Source organism: Arabidopsis thaliana, chromosome 4 (assembly GCF_000001735.4).
Source record: "Arabidopsis thaliana chromosome 4, partial sequence".
Classification (NCBI taxonomy): Eukaryota; Viridiplantae; Streptophyta; class Magnoliopsida; order Brassicales; family Brassicaceae; genus Arabidopsis; species Arabidopsis thaliana.
In genome coordinates this window covers 3,583,378-3,603,556 of record NC_003075.7, presented here as the reverse complement: position 1 = coordinate 3,603,556, position 20,179 = coordinate 3,583,378, and the positions used below count along the sequence as shown (strand labels likewise).

At 39.6% G+C, this 20,179-nt stretch overlaps 3 pseudogenes across 3 annotated transcripts; 2 read left to right on the top strand and 1 right to left on the bottom strand.

The window, feature by feature from the left end:
* Positions 1 to 255: 255 nt before the first annotated feature.
* AT4G06588 lies at positions 256 to 5,123 on the bottom strand (annotated as a pseudogene; the record flags this gene model as incomplete). The annotated part of the gene is made up of 1 exon: positions 256 to 5,123.
* Positions 5,124 to 6,494: 1,371 nt separating this feature from the next.
* Positions 6,495 to 9,413, top strand: AT4G06587 (annotated as a pseudogene; the record flags this gene model as incomplete). The annotated part of the gene is made up of 1 exon: positions 6,495 to 9,413.
* Positions 9,414 to 15,024: 5,611 nt separating this feature from the next.
* AT4G06585 lies at positions 15,025 to 19,537 on the top strand (annotated as a pseudogene; the record flags this gene model as incomplete). The annotated part of the gene is made up of 1 exon: positions 15,025 to 19,537.
* Between the last annotated feature and the right edge of the window lie 642 nt (positions 19,538 to 20,179).

Sequence of the window (20,179 nt, the reverse complement as noted above, 5' to 3'; positions counted from 1 at the left end):
ATTGTTTTGTTATTAATAATTTATAAATAGTGTTAGTGAAATGTTACTATATATCTCACTAAATTCTGGAAATATATAAAATTTAGTTTCGTTTTACGAATTAATAATTTCAAATTCACAAGTGACAGGTCAACCAAATTGTAAAAATCAATTTGAAAAGAAATTAAATTTCATAAAATCAATAAAACATCTAAAATTCATACAATCTTTGTTTGTGATACAAAAGTAAAAAAAATTACATCAAGTTCAAAGTAATATGAGTCTTTTATTAGGCCAAGCTACAATAGTGCCTATTGCATCGGAAATGAATTGAATTTCTGAATTTGGTTTCCACACTTTTGCATCTCCAATCTTTGAAACTTCGACCCGTACCTTGCTAGCATTCTGACCTAAGGGGACATGGTGGACAACATCTGCAGGTTTAGATGAACAAACTTTGCCTTCTGCAACTCTTTGGCTAGAGTTATTGATATCCAGCAAAATACACTTCTGTTTCCCACTATTGCTGTTACCCGAAGTGTTACTTAGAGTCTGTCAATTTAAAATTTGAAAGTATATATGTATTAGAGAAGTTCTCACCATTGCAGCTACTCAACTGTATCTAAACAAATTCATAGAAGATGAAATATCATACCGTTGATGATGGTCTGGTAGCTGATTCTTGTAGTGGTGATGGTCTGTTAGTTGATTCATGTAGCGGCGATGAACTTATAAATTGTATCTTCTGAATAGGCCAGACGATGTTCTCATGAAGTGCTTCACTCATCATTGACATTTCAATACTTGGTCTCCACAAAAAGGCATCGCCTTTAATTACCAGATCAACTTTAACAACTGCAACATTCAGACCTAGTTGAGTATAGTTCACCATTTCTTTTGGATCAGTTGAAAATAATATACCTTCAGCTATAACTTCATCAAAAGTTCAATCAATAATGCGAACTCTATCTGTTGATGTATCCTATGTAATCAGGCATATATATCAGCAAAGTTCCACTTAAGTTCCACATTTAAGAATAAATCAAGTTAGAAGTTAAAAAGTACCGTGGAGCTAGCAGTCTTATTTTCAGTTGTGTGCTCATCATTGTCCAATATCACCTTATCTGCTGGCCATGCAATTTTACTCCCCAAAGCTTGCCCAAGTGAGCAAATGGTTGGTGTAGGTCTCCTGACATATGCATCTTTGTTTAAGACAGACCTCACAATAACAGCTGCTGCGTTTGGACCAAGTCTTATACGACCAATCTTGTAAGTTTGTTCAATAGAGCAGAATTCTTCTTCTCCAACAACAACTTCAGTAGACGCATTCCAGCCCAGTAGCTGACATCTAACTACTTTACAATCACTAGTTGCTTTTGATTTTTAGTGACTATGTTGGAAACTGAGAAGAACAAAAAAGGGCATCAGTAAAATAAAGACTACATCACTATCATAACAGAGGTGAGAAACATACATTTTTGCCAGCTAAGTCATGAACAACATTCTGCAAGTCTTCAAGTTTGCTGATCAATTCAGCTTGTTTAGTTTCAAGCTGCTGCACATGTGAATTTCTAACTTGCATGAAGGCTAGCTTAGAAAAAGTTACCCCTCTGACCCTCCCGGGTTTGTCCTTTCCTAATACTTGACTAACAGCATCTTCTCTAATATTAGTATTAGATGTGGAGTCCATTTCACTGTCAATTGACTTTATTTTTTCCTGAAACAAAACACAAATCTTGATAAACAAATTGATCAAGAAAATGATAATAGAATAAAGGACAACTTCTTACAATGGTCTCTTCAAACTCTGGCTTCACAGGTCTCCCATCAGAATGTGTGTCCTGCTACCCAAACCTTGCTTCTTGTCACCTTCCTTGGGTCTGAACTCATTTTTTCCTAGACCAAATATTAATTTAAATAGCAGCAGAACTCACTATTGTTTTCAAGGATTACAACGTAACCAAAAACTATATAAACTTACCATCTCTTGAGCCAGGCGAAGCATTCCTTTTCGACTGGTAGTATGTGGAATTTGTGCCCTCCTTAATTGCCTAAATTTGTCACTTTGTACCTACAAATCAAACCCATTGCAACATTATTAACATTTTCTTGCAAATTTACTTTAGAAAATCAAATGTCACAATGAATACAACCTTAAAAGTGCTGCTAGTCCTACTCTTCACCCAATTGCTCCAAACTGCGACAGATGGGATGTTGCTTGGTCTTAGCTCAAGTACTCTAAGCTTTGTCTTTGCAGCTTTAACCTTTGAAAGAAGCTTAGATTTATGGGACCTCCACAAACAACCCATCTGCCTAAAAATAGCTTGTTTTTGCCATTCTTCTTGCAAAGTAAACCTCCCCTACATAAGTTTAGATTGTTAACTAAGAGTTACAAAGCAACGTTTTGGTAAACTAAATAAATTGGTATACATACCTGAATTTCCTCCCAAAGTGGGTGTCTTGTAAGTTCATCAAGGTGCCTCCAATCATCAAGTATCATAGGTACATGCTCCCTGACTAGTGCACCAAGAAAGGACGACAGTTTGACTGAACCATTCCCAAAGTGTTCACCCAATTCTGTAAATTCAACATCGAATTTATCATCTAGATGTTTAGCCAGTTTACACATCTTAGATGGACCTCTAGTTCTGTTTTTGTTACTCCCTGACTGATGGGATTGTGCTTCTTCACTCTAGTTTGAAACTCTAGTTGTGTCTTCTTCGATTGGCTCCTGAATGCTCTCATGTTGTGTATTATCATCAGCAGGTAAATCTTGATGGCTTTCATTAAGGTCTGCATCTTCTTCATTAAGGTCTGAAACTTGCTCATCTATATCATCTACACTCAACTCATTGTTGTCCTCTCTCACAGGATTAAGAGGACTCACTTGCTTCTTGTAATTGCAGAGACGGGTAACTGCAGTTCTGGGGCCTTTAGGCAGAAACCCTCGCAACGCCACAGGCAGGAGATTTTGCATAAGTACATGATGATCGTGTTACTTCAGGCCACCAATTATTGGAGGATCTACTGAAACACAATTTGAGATATTAGCGCAATAACCATCAGGCCCTCTGAATTTAGCTAGCCTACTGCAAAACCCCTTTTTCTCTGTTTTAGATAACCAATAAGCTGCAGGAGGCAAGTAAGTCTTCTTTCCTCTTACCTCTGTGTGTAAGTGTGATCGAATTCCTATGTCTTCCAAATCCTTCCTTGCCTTCAGGCCATCTTTGGATTTAGAACTTTGCATTAGAGTGGACAATAATGCATCAGAGTAGTTCTTCTCCACATGCATCACATCTATGTTGTGACGGACTGGCATATCCTGAAAAATAAGAAAAATAAGTTAGGACAAACAACAAAACTAGTTCACAAAGAAAACACTAGACTTCTTTTGAAAGAACTAACCTTCCAGTATGCTAATTCATAGAGTATTGACCTCTTCTTCCACCGCCACTGATCTGTATTTTCTTCATATTCTTCTTCTAAAACCAGATCCTCATCTCCCAAATCTGTTCTGCTCCTCTTTGTTTTCTTATCCAAAGGTCTTCCGAAATCATTTCTAAAGTCCTTAAGTGTCTCAAATATGTCAGATCCTGTCTGAATTCTATTCACAGTTCCATCCTCAACTGTGTTGTCAAACCAAGCCTTTTTCCTTCTGTAGGGATGTCCTGGCCTTAGTCGCTTCTTGTTTCCCAAATAAACATGCTTCCGACTAAACTTTAGCCACCTATGTGGTGTATCTTTGCCACAAACGTTACACGCCTGTTTCCCTTTAACCTTACAGCCAGCTAGAGTCCCTAAAGCCGGATAATCACTGATAGTCCACAATAATATAGCTTTAAGTCTAAAATTCTCCTTAGCATAAGAATCATAAACCTCTATACCTTCTTTCCACATATCATTTAGATCATCTATAAGAGGTGCAAGATACACGTCTATGTTGTTACTCGGCGTAGTAGGTCCTGGAATGCGCATAGTTAACATGATGTTCTCAGCCTTCATACACTTAGTCAGACACATGTTATAGTTCACCAACATAACCGGCCATGTACTGTACTTCGTATTCTGCATTGAAAATGGATTCATCCCATCTGTGGAAAGCCCGAGACGAAGGTTCCTTGGTTCAGCTGAAAACTCGGGATATTTATCCCTCACTTGAAACCAAGTCAATGAATCAACTGGATGTCTCATTGAACCGTCTACACTTGCATTACTGAAATGCCAACGCAACTCCTCAAAAATTCTCTTTGCTCTAAACATCCTCCTGAATCTATCCTTGATTGGAAAATACCGTAAAACGTTCCCTAGAATCCCTTCCTTTTCCTCTCATGTGTGCTTATCCTTTTCCCATCTTGATGCACTACATCGTGGACAGCTTACTAACTGCTCATACTGCTTCCTATACAGAATGCAATCATTCTGGCATGCGTGAAACATTTCATAACCAAAACCAAATAGCTTCAAGAACTTCTTCATCTCATCTCTGGATTTTGGTAGAACATTATCCACGGGTAGCATGTCGTGCACTAATGTCAGGAGCTGATCGAAGTAGTTCTCAGACATACCACTTTTAACCTTTATGCGATAGAGTGCCATGATTGCAGAAACTTTAGTATAGCTGGGACACGTCGAGTATAGAGGAGTTTCTGCATCAATCAGTTTCTGCCTAAACTCTGATTCTTCTTTACTCTCAACATGAGAACTCTGATCACCACTCTCAGTCTGAGACTGCAGATTTTCTTCTCCCTGATAAAATGCAGTCCTAATCAAGTCATAAGCCTCAAACTCAGAAGTCTGAACATCAGTCCGCTGATGATCCCTGATATCTCCATGTTTGCTCCAACAAGTATTCATCATACACTTTTGATCCATACCTCTAAAAACCAAATGATCTACTACTGTCCCTAATGGTTGATGGCAAACATTTCGGTAATCACTGCAAGGACATAAAATATCCTCAGGATTACCCAATCTCCTGGCTGACGCCTCAACAAATTTATTAGCTCCTTCTCCATAGTCAGGGCTAGCCCTGTTAATCAATAAAATTAACAAATTAACTCCAATATAATCACTGTAAGTATAAGAGAACAACGTAAATAACTATCAAAAGCTTACCTTGGCAGCCAAACCCAAGACTTCTCCATATTAAAACAATAACTCCAAAGCTCGACCAGCAGTTAAACACACAAGTATTATAGTTACTCTATATGTCAGACACCAACCATGAGGATCAAATAAAGGTAATCACACAAAGAGAAACCAAATACCTGCACAGAAGAAGAATCTATGAGGGATCTTGTGAATTGTAAAACCCGAGACTGCAAAAAAACACAAACTTTTATTCCATGAATCGCAATACATCTGAGTTAAGAGAAGAACTAAACCATTCAACCATTACCTGCTAGTGCTAGTCCTTCGTCTATGCGAAACTCGAACTGCAGAAAACAAGACATGAATCAAACCACTAAAATAAAGACAAGACAAGAATCAAACCAAAAACAAGACACCATAATCGAGTATAACTATTCGTGTTGTATAATTTATAGATCTAAAAATCTAAATACAAATCGAAACAATAACAATTTTGTTGAAGCAAATCCCTAAATACTGGTGTCAGTTTCAGACGATGTTCGGCGAATTTGAGTTGCCAAGACCCCTAATCGAAACATCAAAGAAAGAATTTCAAAGCCTAGTTAACTAAATCGTGAACCCAAATCGATACAATTAAAAGAAGCAAAATTGTGACAAATCAAAACCCCAAACTCTTAAAACTTCAATTGAAACAAAACAAAACAAGATCTAAATCCCAAAATCATACATTAACCCTAAAAATTACAACCTTGAAGCGGACAAAGACGATGGATGGGATTTGTGGTCGAGTTCGAATTTCAACGAGAGAGCAAGAGTGAAGATAGATGCGACAATCTCAGATGGTAAGGAAGATGTAATCTCAGATTAGAACCTCTGAATTTTTAGCAGTGAAGAAGTTCAAGAGCTAGAGATAGATGAAAAGGCGAAGAACAGTCAAATTAATGTCGTCAAGGAAAATTATTTTTGGAGCCTAAGTCTTTGGTCATAGACTTTTTGGAGCCCAAAATTTTTAGTTCCCGCTTATGATTCCGTAGCGTTTTAATATGGATCTGCAATCAAAACTCTTATATACCAACTTTAATAAACACATTTTTTAGTAAAAACCTTTCATAGCGTTTTATAAATTCTAAACGCTATCTAAAATTCAATGGTAACTCATTAATAGCAATACTACATAAAACGCTATAACTCAGTGCTATTAATACTCACTTTTCTTTTAGTGAAGGAGGACTAAAATTTCACAACAGAATGGTTGGCACCAAAAGATCAGAAAGGAGTTCACTTAGAGGAAAGAAGCCTAGAGAGCAAGTTGTTGAGTGAGGAGGAAACTCCTATTCTGACTTATTCTCCAGGAGTGCCTAAACAGCCCACCAACCCCTCTGCTGAAGAAGAACACTTGACACTTGATTTTGTTACTGAAGAACTTCTGGAACTCAGGATAGAATACAAAGCTCAAGAGAATATCATTGGGGAGCTAACTTACAAAATGGAAGGACTGAACCATGCAATCGTGGAACTTCAAGAAATGATTAAAGGCTACCCCAGTTTTGAATTTGAGGATTGGTCAAAGGAGCCGGGTTCAGAAGAAGAAGACTACTCTACTGATCAGAAAGAAGCTTACTTTGAAGAAAAATCAAATGAGTACTCATCCTACCATATCTCAAGAGAGGATGTGGAGTATGATTCAAGCACTGAAAATTCAAGCACTGAAGATGAGGACTTCTCTGTTCCTCTCTTTAACCTTTTTCCTGACTAAGCACTGTAAGAGTCCAGCTTCGTGACTTAAAACAAGCTCACTTGGGAGGAAGTCCCATGTCTATCCATGTATATAACTTTCTATTTTTCTTGTTATTTTTGATGTTTTTGTTTACGTGTTTCAGGTTTGTTTTAGAGACCCTGAGGGAGTCAACGGTCGAGTAAATTTAAATCAAGTAAAGAAAAATCTCAACCGTTGATCGAGTAGAATGAGGAGGAGTATTTTTGGCCGTTGATTTGAATGACCAAATGAGAGAAGCATCACCACCGTTTGATCGATTGATTTCTTGCGATTCATTTTGGTCCGTTTGATCGAGTAATTGAAGATGGAGCATTTCTCACCGTCCGATCGAGTGAAGAAACCAAAGAGACCCTCTTCGTAGTCACCGACGCCTCGTGACCCGCCTCCACTGAAACGCTGATGTCCCTTTTTCTTCTTGTCCCCTCCATAATTACTTTGGTCCCCCATTGCAATTCCCGAACTCAACAACCTCATCTCTCCATCTCCCATACCAAAGCATCCTCATCTCGAATCGTTACAATCCTCTCTTTATCTCCTTCACTTCCCTTCCTTATCAAAAACTTTTCATAAATTCATTTGTTTCTCCCATCATTCAATCTCCTAATCTACTGAATTTTGGTTTTGAGTTTCTCCCACCTTTGTTCTTGATGATGAACAAGCGCTCACTTTTGTCAAAGATTCGGAACAAAGCTCTCTCCCCATCAAAGAGGTACCCAACACCTTCTTCGCATGCAGCAGCTCGAGGACCTTCAGAACCATCACCCTTGGGGTCGAGTAGGAGAGATCAAGCAAGTTTTGCGATCGATCATAGTGAATCAAGAAGAAGAGACCTTTAGCTCTCCAGCTGAAAATACTCGATCCCGAAAGTCGAGTAAGCTTTCTGCAAGAGAATTCTCGAGAAACAAGGCAGATATCACTCAAGGGAAGAAGCCCGTGGGGAGGAGGTTGGAGCTGGTAGATGAAGACTCCGAGGAAGATATGGCTTCACCCGAGGAAGATGATCAAACGGAGAAAGGAGGCGATGATGATTTGGAATCGGGGAAATGTGCAACTCGAAATGAGTACTACAAGCTGCTGAAGCGCAATGAGTTTTTAGGAACTCGGTACCCTCATCCCGGGACCATGGAGAGACTCGGCATCTATGATGATGTAGACTACATGTTTAAGCAGTGCAGCCTGAATATTCACATGTTTCGGCCAATGGAGGGGTATGAGGAAGAGACCATTCAGTTTCTTTCATCCGTGGAGTTGCTCTTATATGGAGAGCCAGAGGACGATGAAATCAGGCCAGACGGAAGTTTGGGATACTTGGAGTTTTGTGTGTATGATGTAGAGTATCGGCTTCCAATAGAGCATCTCGAGCTGATGTATAGATTTCCAAGCGGAAAAGACACAAGTCATCGTTTTGACAAGAGAGAGCTTCAGTCATTCTTGGCAACACTTGGTTCTAAGCATGGATTTTCATCCTCAAGGACCAAGAGCAACGAGATAAGGAGTCTGGTGGTTAGATACTATCATAGGTCCTTGGCAAGTGCTCTATTTGCAAGAGAGCGGATGGAACCTTTGTCAATGGGGAACTAGAATTGATGGAGACAGCACTACAAGAGTTGCTTGGTTTAGCATCGGATGGTACAGTTCTAGCTGGAGATCAGACTGACACTTCGGTCTGATTCTACCTAATCGAGAACCTGCTGAGTTACAGAGGATGGGCTAAGGGACTTAAGAAACCAGGAAGAATGGTTGTGGGAGGAGTTGTGACACCAATTATGAGAGCTTGCAATGTACCTCTACATTCAACGCCGATTCCTCCAAGATGGATTGATATGCAACACCTTATAAATTCCAAGAGTTTTTGGTCACAGCAGAAGAATGGCCTATATAAGTATAGGTTCGATCACCCCACAGCAGGGCAATCCATTTTTCTACTCCCAAACCCCGCTTCCACTTCAATTAGAGATGGTGGAAACATTGAGTTTTGCCCACCTGTGGAGAACCTCTATATTTCAGGTGATGAAGCTGTGCCAATGGAAGGAGTGAATGATGATGAGACTCCAATCCATCATTCTGATAATGAGGCAGAACCTAAGGACGAGTCTTACGCTACACAACAGTTTTACTTCGAGGAGTACTCAGCACCAAGGCAAAGTAAAGACTCAAAAGAGATTCACAAGCGCCTTGGTTTCCTCCAAAGCTGGTGTAAGTTCCAAGACAAGGCTATCGCGGCACTCAATAAGAAGTTTAACAATCTCCAACTCAAGATCAGCTGTTCTTCCTCAACTAAAGCAATGCCACAGAATATGCCTTTTGGAAGAAGCGGATCCACACATCACGAACCTATGCATTTTGATCCGCCTTCGCCACCAAAATAGTCTTCATATGAGCAAAGGGAACACCATGCTGCATCTTCACCACCAAGGCAATCATCCTTTGAACCTAGAGAAAAGGAAAAGAGGAGCAAGTCACTCTACTGCACCACTTGAGGAGCCACTCGATCAACAACCCGAGCAAAGGGTCGAGCATCCAGCTAATCCAAGTTCAGCACAACCCGTTCCTTGGAGTTACATAAAGGAGAGTATGGACAATTTTGTCTCCTCCTACTTAACCTGAAAACTGAGGTAACACCACCTCTCCATTGTATATACCATAGCATCTTTTTATTTTTCTTTGTGTGTTTTGTGTTTTGATCTTGAATTCTCTTTCAGATTTTTATTACACAAGGGACTGTGTAATTTAAGTTTGGGGGAGGGTTCAAGACATGTTTAACATTGTGTTCTCTTTTCTTATTTCAAATTTTGCATCATCTAAGGCATAGAAAAACCATAAAAATTTGAAAAAAAATTCAGAAAAAAATTTCATAAAAAAAGAGTGTCATGTAGATTGCATATCATTTTAGGATTGTATATATAGTGTTTGCATTTAGGATTGTCCATTTGCATAGGGGATAATGATGATTTCAAACCGATAAGCATCTTTTGATTCAATGAAGTAAGTTCAATGCCCAGGTTGTTAGTTCTCTGTTGCATAACCGATTGTATCTCTAAAATAGGATCGCACCTTGCTTTGAATTTGTAACTTGACTATACTACTTTGATCGAAACTTGCTTATCTGATGCCATTCCCTATGTATTAGAACCTGAACTGAAATTGCAATTATCATGTCTATGCATTGTTTATGAACTCATGACTACCATATACATACTTGGATCATCTTATTCACTTCATCACCCTCTGTTAATCCAAGTAGTTGTCTCTCATTTTTAGAGCAGTTTCCCATACCTTTAGCCTAGCCTTATTTCATGCCAAAGATCATTTGTGTGTGATTGTGAGGTCTTTTTCGATTGAGCTTGGTATAATGTGTTAGGTATGAGCCGACAAGAACAGTCTTTCATGTAGACCTAGCCCACACTTTTTGGGTTAGCTAGGACTAGGTGGAGACTTGTATTTGGGATTGGGATTGTGTATGGAATGAATGGGAATGAGAAATAGAATGAAAAAAATAAAAAAATGAGAGTAAGAGTTTAGAGTCCTAAGGGGGATACAAAAGTGTTAAGTCTAGTAAAGGGTTTGGAATTCAAAGAAGTTAGGCATTGTGATTTAAATAAAAGGGTAAATTGCCCCATGTGCGAAGATTAGAAGAAAAGCCTTAAGTTTGTCAAAGTTTAAAACCAAACCCGCTAGACTCTTAAATCATTTCAAGAGAACCCCTTAGAACATGAACCAAAAAGAGAGAAAGAATGAGAAAAAGGGTAGAGTTAGGACATCTATGGGAATAGGATCATCTTCTGAGCTATCATACTATATCATTGGGTAGATGGGAGTCTGTTCTTGTATGTGTCAGTTGGCTTTTACCTTTAGCATTCTACTGAAGCTCAATCTTTTCTCTGAGAGTCCACTGTTACTCGACCAAACCATTAGAGGGACCATTTTTGTCTCTAGGCCTAAGCCCGAAACCAAGTGAGTTCATAACCATTACATTTCTTGATCCACTGTTCGTGCTTAATGAATGTTAAAGGGAATTGGTTGATGTGAATGATTGAATAGATTAAGGCAAGTCGTTAGGTTACATTGTGACGAGTATGGCTAACGTTTTTGAGTAAGGGTCTATCATCTTGCAACCTAGAATTAGCTACCTGGACATTGAGCTTACCCATTTTATATGCATGCTTCGGTTTTTGAATCCCCACCTTCAAACCTCTCCTTCAACTTAAGATTTTTTGTTTGCTTGAGGGCAAGCAAGAGATAAGTTTGGGGGAGTTGATAACACTGTATTTTACTCATTTTAGGTGTATGTTTATCATCATTTAGCTTTGCATTTACTCATTGTATCATATCATTTTGCACCATTTTAGCTTGTTTTGCATACTTAGGCATCTAGGATCATCTTGCATTCGCATTGCATGTTTTGGTGTGTTTTCAGGTGCAAAAGGAGGCATCACTCTACTCGACCTCACTACTCGATCCAGGATGCTACAAAGGAGGCTGCAGTTTACTCGACCCTCCTACTCGATCAAGGCAACCTCAGATGAAGCAGTAGATTCAACTACTCGCCCCTCCTACTCGATCCACTACTCGATCCATTTACTCGACCAAGGGTGACCATCTCTACAAGACTTGTTGAGCTATCAAAGCGTCTTCGGATCCTCCTCATTCCCCACTCAACCAGACATCTGAGCATACGGATAGGAGAGGATGAAGCATCTACTCGACCAATTGATCACTCGGACCATAGACACAAAGGCGTAGACATTGCAGCACCCTCTTTACACGATCCCCAAGGTCGAGTATTCGCCCAAACCGCCTCAAGTCTCTTGTCTTCTAGTGAATCTAGGGTTTCAACATTTTACTATAAATAGATCATTTTGGGGTTTGTCCAAAAGATCTAGACTTTATCTTTCAGTTTTTCTTTATGTTTCTGAATCTTGAAACTTTAATTACTCTTAATCTATTTCGTTTTTGCATTTGATTGTTTAAGTAAAGTTGTTTAGCTTGTTTAGATCTATATTTTGGTATGATTTTAGTAATTTCTGGATTTGTGTTCTTGAGAATGTTGCTTGAGTAGGGATTAGGGTTCTTGAGGATGGATTAGATTAGGGTAATCTCTAGGTTAGTTAGGTGGTTAGTGTTTAGGTTTATACTCTTCTGGATTCGCTTGGCCCCTATGGGGTTTTTGCTGGCTAATGTGGAGATTCGATCATAGACGTCCAGCGTCCAAAAGACGTTCAAATGGATGTCTGACCTACGAATTCCAGAGATATGTAGACTCGACCAAGGGATTGGCTTGTCTGCCTATTGGCTTTGATAGATTGTTTCTTAAACCCTGCTCTGCTATGTTTCATCAACGAGAGTTGAGATTAGGAAGTGGTAGAGTTGTGGGGGTCTCTGTCACGAGAGTGGATTGACCCGGTTTGTGAATTTATTGTCATGGGTATCTACCTTTCGCCTATTAGCCATTTGATGAACCCTAGAGTTGCCCTTATCAATAAATCCATCTGTAGAACTTCTATTAGATTGATTTGTATCCCTTGTTGATTGCACTTTTATTTACCTGTTATTTGTATCCTCTATTTTCATCCCCTGTTGATTGCATTTTAGTTCCTAATTTTGTCACTTGTTGGATCTACTCGACCTAATGACCGATTAGGGTTGTTAAGTTCTCATTTTTACTTGTCTGAATCTTGGCCTAGGATTGTTACTAGAAACCCACCATCATTATAATCTCGCTAGACTTAGTTGTTTTTATACACATCTTGATTGCTAGCAATACAGTGGACTGGATTGACACCCTCTATAACTGCATCGACATGTTTGTGTTTTAGAGGAATTGAACTGCACTGAACACAGCATTCATCATATAAGTAGGCGTAAAAACCTGCTTATCATCTATCTCTTGAGTTTACTGCCTGGATTGCTTAAGTACTGCAGATTCAAATCAATCTGACTAATGGAAAATCCATAAAGTCAACCGATAAACTTAAGGACATCCATTCCCAATATAATCCACAGAGGCTGGAGCTAAATCTCACTGCTCTTCCTTTTACCTCATCAAAACGGTTAGTGTTTGTGGGATTTGACTCCTTGTTCATACCTGATAAGTCGACTAATGTGATAAAAAGAAAGTATTTTTCTCCCCTTATAAAAATAAAAATAAAAATATGTGAGATTGATAGGCTTTTCGGATAGTGTATAGGGGTAAGAATGTTTCCTATGACCCCATTATTATACTTTATTTGGAATGATCAATTACAAAGGTTGGAAAAATGCCTAGGGTGTCAATCCAGTATCCGAGTTCCCTTTTGTTTACTGTCTTAAAAGAATAAGTGTGGGAACAGAAAGAATACCAAAAAAAAAAGAGAATGAATGGTCGATTGATCACACTGTATTTTACTCATTTTAGGGTTTATGTTTATCAACATTTAGCTTTGCATTTGCTCATTGTATCATGTCATTTTGCACCATTTTAGCTTATTTTGCATACTTAGGCATCTAGGATCATCTTGCATTCGCATTGCATGTTTTGGTGTGTTTTCAGGTGCAAAAGGGGCTTAAAAGGACTATACTCGATCCATTCACTCGATCCATGCAGATACAAAAGAGGCATCAATTCACTCGACCTCTTTACTCGATCAAGGATGCTACAGAGGAGGCTGCAGTTTACTCGACCCTCTTACTCAATCAAGGCAACCTTAGATGAAGCAGAAGATTGATCTACTCGCCCCTCCTACTCGATCCTCTACTCAAACCATTTACTCGACCAAGGGTGACCAACTCTACAAGACTTGTTGAGCTATCAAAGCGTCTTCGGATCCTCCTCATTCCCCACTCAGCCAGACATCTGAGCATACATATATGAGAGGATGAAGCATCTACTCGACCAATTGATCACTGGGAGCATAGACACAAAGGCGCAGACTTTGCAGCACCCTCTTTACTCGATCCCCAAGATCGAGTATTCGCCAAAACCGCCTCAAGTCTCTTGTCTTCTAGTGAATCTAGGGTTTCAACATTTTACTGTAAATAGATCACTTTGGGGTTTGTCCAAAGGATCTATGCTTTATCTTTTAGTTTTTCTTTGCGTTTATGAATCTTAAAACCTTAATTACTCTGAATCTATTTTGTTTTTGCATTTAGTTGTTTTAGTAAAGTTGTTTCGCTTGTTTAGATCTACATTTTGATATGATTTCAGTAATTTCTGGGTTTGTGTTCTTGAGAATGTTGCTTGAGTAGTGATTAGGGTTCTTGAGGATGGATTAGATTAGGGTAATCTCTAAGTTAGTTAGGTGGTTAGTGTTTAGGTTAGTACCCTTTTGGATTCGCTTGGCCCCTATGTGGTTTTCGTTCGCTAATGTGGAGATTCGATCATAGACGTCCAGTATCCAAAAGACGTTCAAATGGATGTCTGATCTACGAATTCCAGAGATTTGTAGACTCGACCAAGAGATTGGCTTGTCTGCTTACTGGCTTTGGTAGATTGTTTCTTAAACCCTGCTCTTCTATGTTTCATCAACGAGAGTTGATATTAGGAAGTAGTAGAGTTATGGGGGTCTCTGTCACCAGAGTGGATTGACCCGGTTTTTGAATCTATCGTCAAGGGTACCTACCTTTCGCCTATTAGCCATCTGATGAACCCTAGAGTTGCCCTTATCAATGAATCCATCCTTAAGATTTCTATTAGATCTATTTGTATCCCCTGTTGATTGCACTTTTATTTACCTGTTATTTGTATCCTCTATTTGCATCCCCTGTTGATTGCATTTTAATTCTGCCGGTTGGTTCTACTCGACCCAATGATCGAGTAGGGCTCTTAAGTACTCATTTTTACTTGTTTGAATCCTGACCTAGGATTGTTTCTAGAAACCCACCATCATTATAATCTGGCTTGACTTAGTTGTTTCTGTGCACATCTTGATTGCTAGCAATAACAGTGGACTGGATTGACACCCCCTATAGTTGCATCGACATGTTTGTGTTTTAGGGGAATTGAACTGAATCACACACATTCAGCACATAAGTAGGCCTAAAAAACCTGCTTATCAATTTGGCGCCGTTGCTGATTCATTGTTGCATTGTTACATTCAAGATATCAGAAACTTTTAAGATCAAGTTCTTTTACATTTATCAAGTTACTAACTCATATTTTCGTCTGCTTGTTTTTGTGGTATAGGTACTAATCTCTGTGCATGCAAACTCGATCCAAAGGTTTTGCACACCTACTACCATTCAGAGACAGAATTGACAGACTAGCTCGTGAGTTACAAGAAACGAAAGCAAAGGCAGCCTATGATCAACAAAGACTAGCTGCTATGGATGAACGGAACAGACCAGTTGATGTTCAAGACCCACCTAATGTTCATCAACCAAGAAACATTGGTGCTGGTGATGCCCAAAGGAATCATCACCAAAGACAAGGGATAGTGCCACCACCAGTTCAGAACAACACCTTTGAGATCAAGAGTGGTCTCATCTCAATGATCCAAGGAAACAAGTTTCATGTTCTACCTATGGAAGACCCCCTGGACCATCTTGACAGCTTTGATAGGCTCTGTGGCCTTACCAAGATCAATGGTGTCACTGAAGATATGTTTAAACTCAGACTATCTCCCTTCTCTTTGGGAGACAAGGCTTACCACTGGGAGAAGACTCTACCCCCAGACTCCATCACCTCATGGGACGATTGTAAGAAAGCTTTTCTTGCCAAGTTCTTCTCTAATGCTCACACCGCTAGATTGAGGAACAAGATCTCAGGTTTCAACCAGAAAAACAATGAAACTTTTAGTGAAGCTTGGGAGAGGTTTAAAAGCTACACCACTCAGTGCCCCCATCACGGTTTCAAGAAGGCTTCATTATTGAACACACTCTACAGAGGAGCTTTACCAAAGATCAGAATGCTACTTGACACTGTCTCCAATGGGAACTTCCTGAACAAGGATGTAGCAGAAGGCTGGGAGTTGGTCGAAAATCTAGCACAATCTGATAGGTGCTACAATGAAGACTATGATCGCTTAATGAGAGGAACTGGAGGAACTGAGGATAAACCGAGCAAGGATATCAAGGCTCTGAATGAAAAGTTAGACAAGCTGTTGCTGGCTCAGCAGAAGCAGATACACTACATCACTGATGAAGGCACTCCAAATGCAAGAAGGGGGGAATGATCAAACTGAAGAGCTATGCTACATTAAGAACCAAGGAGGGTTCAACAAGGGCTACACCAACTACAAGCCCAACCCAAACCTCTCCTACAGAAGCACTAATGTAGCTAACCCCCAAGATCAAGTGTATCCACCTCAACAGAATTAGTCCAAGCCTTTTGTTCAGTACAACCAAGGTTATGTCCATAAACAACAGTTGAATGAAGGCTACCAACAGCAGAATCCACCACCAGGGTTCACTCAACAACCACAACAAGCCCCAACAGCTCAAGATCCTGAAATTAAGCAACTCATTCAACAAATCATTCAAGGACAAGCTACTAGCGCTATGGCTTTTGACAAGAAGATAGCTGAATTACACAACGAGATTGATTGTTCCTACAACGATCTAAATGTCAAGTTCGAAGCCTTGAATTCCAAAATCAAATATGTGGAGAGTCAATTTGCACCAACCTCGGCTCCGAAGCATCCTCAGCAACTTCCAGGGAAAGCAGTCCAGAATCCTAAGGATTATGCTACTACTAATGCTATCACCATCCACCAAGAAGATGAATCTCCACCAAGTCATCAGACTCTCAATACTAAGGACAGTATGGTTCAAGAAGGGGGGGGATTCAACTCAAATTGCTCCACCTGCCACTAAGCAATTCTTTTGGACTACAGAGCACACACCTTTGCTGAATACTCACCATTCTAAAAAAGTTCAGAATTGAAAAACTTAAGAAAGATCAGAATCAAGAGATGATTAGCAGTGCCACCACCCAAGAAACTTACAAGAAGAAAGTCATCCAAGAAAAGCTTGATCATCTCGGTTCATTCACTCTGCCATGCTCTCTAGGACCATTGACATTCAATAGGTGCCTTTGTGATTTGGGAGCATCTGTTAGCCTTATGCCTCTCTCTACAGCTAAAATGCTAGGGATCATGGAATACAAGTTCTGCAACCTATCTCTACTTTTAGCTGATGGTTCTGTTGCACACCCTCATGGTCTAATAGAAAATCTGCCTATCAAGATTGGAAATGTTGAGATACCTATAGATTTTGTGGTATTAGACGTAGATGAAGAAGGCAAGGATCCCCTGATCCTAGGCAGACCATTCTTAGCTTCAGCTGGAGCAGTCATAGATGTCAGAAATGGAAAAATTAATTTGAACCTTGAAAAAGGCATCAAGATGAAGTTTGACATCAGAGAAGCTTCAGGGAAATCAACAACAGGATTTCAGAATTTTGAGATTCAGGACATGGATGTTGATGAAGAAACAAAAAGAGAGCAACAAAAAGGCTAGCTCAGACTATACTTCACCAACATGTTGATGAAGCTCAAACCTCACCAAAAGTCAACTATACTTCTCAACTCAGCAAACTAAAAGAGGACTTTTGACCACAAGAAGAGAGCAACAAAAAGGCTAGCTCAGACTAAAGATCCTATAGAAGATGACTAGTATGAGATGAGGAAAAAATTTAAATGGCAAAGTAGAGTCATAGAAGGATTATCTTCAAGGGTGATGAAGCTGAAAGATCAACTATGGATGTTTGAAAAAAGAGTTAAAAATTTTCAAATGGTATTGATCCAGAGAAGATTGAAACTGCACTAGCTATCAAGGAGGACGAAAATTTCACAACAGAATGGTTTCACCAGAAGATCAGAAAGGAGTTCACTTAGAGGAAAAAAGCCTAGAGAGCAAGTTGTTGAGTGAGGGGGAAATCCCTATTTCGACTTATTCTCCAGGAGTGCCTAAACAACATATTAACCCCTCTGCTGAAGAACAACACTTGACACTTGATTCTGTTACTGAAGAACTTCTGGAACTCAGGATAGAATACAAAGCTCAGAAGGATACCATTGGGGAGCTAACTAACAAGATGGAAGGACTAAACCATGCAATCTTGGAACTTCAAGAAATGGTTAAAGGCTACCCCAATTTTAAATTTGAGCATTGGTCAAAGGAGCCTGGTTCAGAAGAAGAAGACTACTCTACTGATCAGAAAGAAGCTTACTTTGAAGAAAAATCAAATGAGTACTGATCCTACCATATGTCAAGAGAGGATGCAGAATATGATTCAGGAACTAAAATTCAACCATTGAAGATGAGGACTCCTTTGTTCCTCTCTTCAACCTTTTTCTGACTGAGTTCTATAAGAGTCAAGCTTAGTGACTTGAAACAAGCTCACTTGGGAGAAAGTCTTATGTCTATCCATGTAAATAACTTTCTATTTTTCTTGTTATTTTTGATGTTTTTGTTTAAGTGTTTCAGGTTTGTTTTAGTGACCCTAATAGAGTCAACGGTCGAGTAATTTCAAACCAAGCCAAGGATCATCTCAACCGTTGATCGAGTAGAATGAGGAGGAGTATTTTGAGCCGTTGATTTGAATGACCAAATGGGAGAAGCATCACCACCGTTTGATCGAGTGAATTCCTGAAGATTACTTTGGTCTGTTTGATCGAGTAAGCAAGAATGAGGAGCTCTCCACCGTTGGATCGAATTTTGTGCAACTCAAGAAGATGCTCGATTCTTTACTCGGGCTCTCATTATTTGAAGACCAAGACATAACTTCGTGACCCCACTTGCTCCCCCAACACTCTTTTACTCAATGGACAAAGCGATTACCCAGTCCCTCACTATTTCCAATCAACTTTTCCATCCTTTCCCAAAGAAACCAAACACCATTCTCCTCCACCCATTGATTTCGACAAACCTTCATTGAAACTCTCCCTTTCATCATCTCGTTTCCGCAACCCCCTCACAAAGCTTTGAAGTCTTCATTCCAAACCCTTCCCCTAAAACGCTCCCTATCACTCTTTAAGAATTCGTTCCCCTTCATCATACTTCACCAAAGTTACTCGATCATTTCCAAGTTCATCCTCAAGCATTCAATCGGTTTCAAGCTCAAAATTTCATCACCAAAGAAACCAATTCCCTTCCCCTTTGATACCTCTTGGAGAAATGTTCTTGTTTCCCCTGTCGAAGCTCATCACCAATCTCTATGGATTCAAGAAGGAAGAGTTCATCTCGGGCAAGAAGATCCTCTGTTGATAATGAGGAAGTTGAGACGTTTGACATGAGTGGCATGACTGAACGCCAAATTCGCCAAGCTCGTCGTGCTCAAAGATTAAGCTTGATTCAAGGTTGAAGCTCAAGCCGTTCAACCAAGCAAAGAGAAGAAGTAGCTCGGGGAAAGAGGGTCGTTGAAGCTGAAGAAGAACACCATGAAGAGGCACCCTTTGAAGAAGCGGTTTCTGAGGAAGAGGTTGAGATCATCGAGGATGATACACCAACCCTTGTTGAGAGAAGAAACTGGCCAAGGAGGAAGAGAGAGCCAACCCCGAGCGAGTACTATCAATACTTGAAGGAGTTGAAGTTTGAGGGAACTAGATACCCTCACAAGGAAACTATGCAAGAGCTTGGTGATATGGTTCAAAATTACCTAGAACTACTCTCTCAAATAAGAGATCAATTGCAGTATTTTAGGATCGAATTCACGGAGTTCTTTTGTTCAAACAGTGAGTTAAAAATCGAGATTGAGCTAGCATGGTATGAGTGAAATAGTAAGAAAATCAAATAAGAAAACAGCAGATTGATTGGGTTGTAAACGATTAGGAAAAAAGCTAGGAATAGGGTATTCTCAGAAAGCTATTGGTTAGTAGATCTAATTAAAACTAGGTTATTATCGAACCATTCTTAAACTCAAACTTTATTTATGGAATAACCGGTGGCCGTGCCGCAAAACTCTCTATATCTATAGCTAATAATTGTTGGTGTCGGATCCCACACCATGGGCTCGGATCCAGCCAAAGATTGGTGCACAAGTAGAAGAAGCCCATAAGAGGGAGATCCCATAAGCATCCTCGAGGTGAGAGTATGGGCGAGATGTTGGTTTGCGGGGTGAACGCAGCATCGAAGTCAGGACTACTCGAATTGAAGAAACCAAATGGGCCGAGAGGCGAGGTCCAGAAGGATCGGAGTGGACTCGGTTTTAACGTTCAAATAAGTAAATTCAAAGACTAAAAACGGATACATTTAAAGTAGAATGATTGTGAGTAAATATGTATTAAATGTATTCTTTGGGTATAAATTGTGGGTCAAAGACCATGTAAACACACACGCATTTCTTGGTGCAAACGAGCTATACACCTTCTTTGACAATACTCATAGTTTTCTCTATAATCATCTATCTATTTTCAAG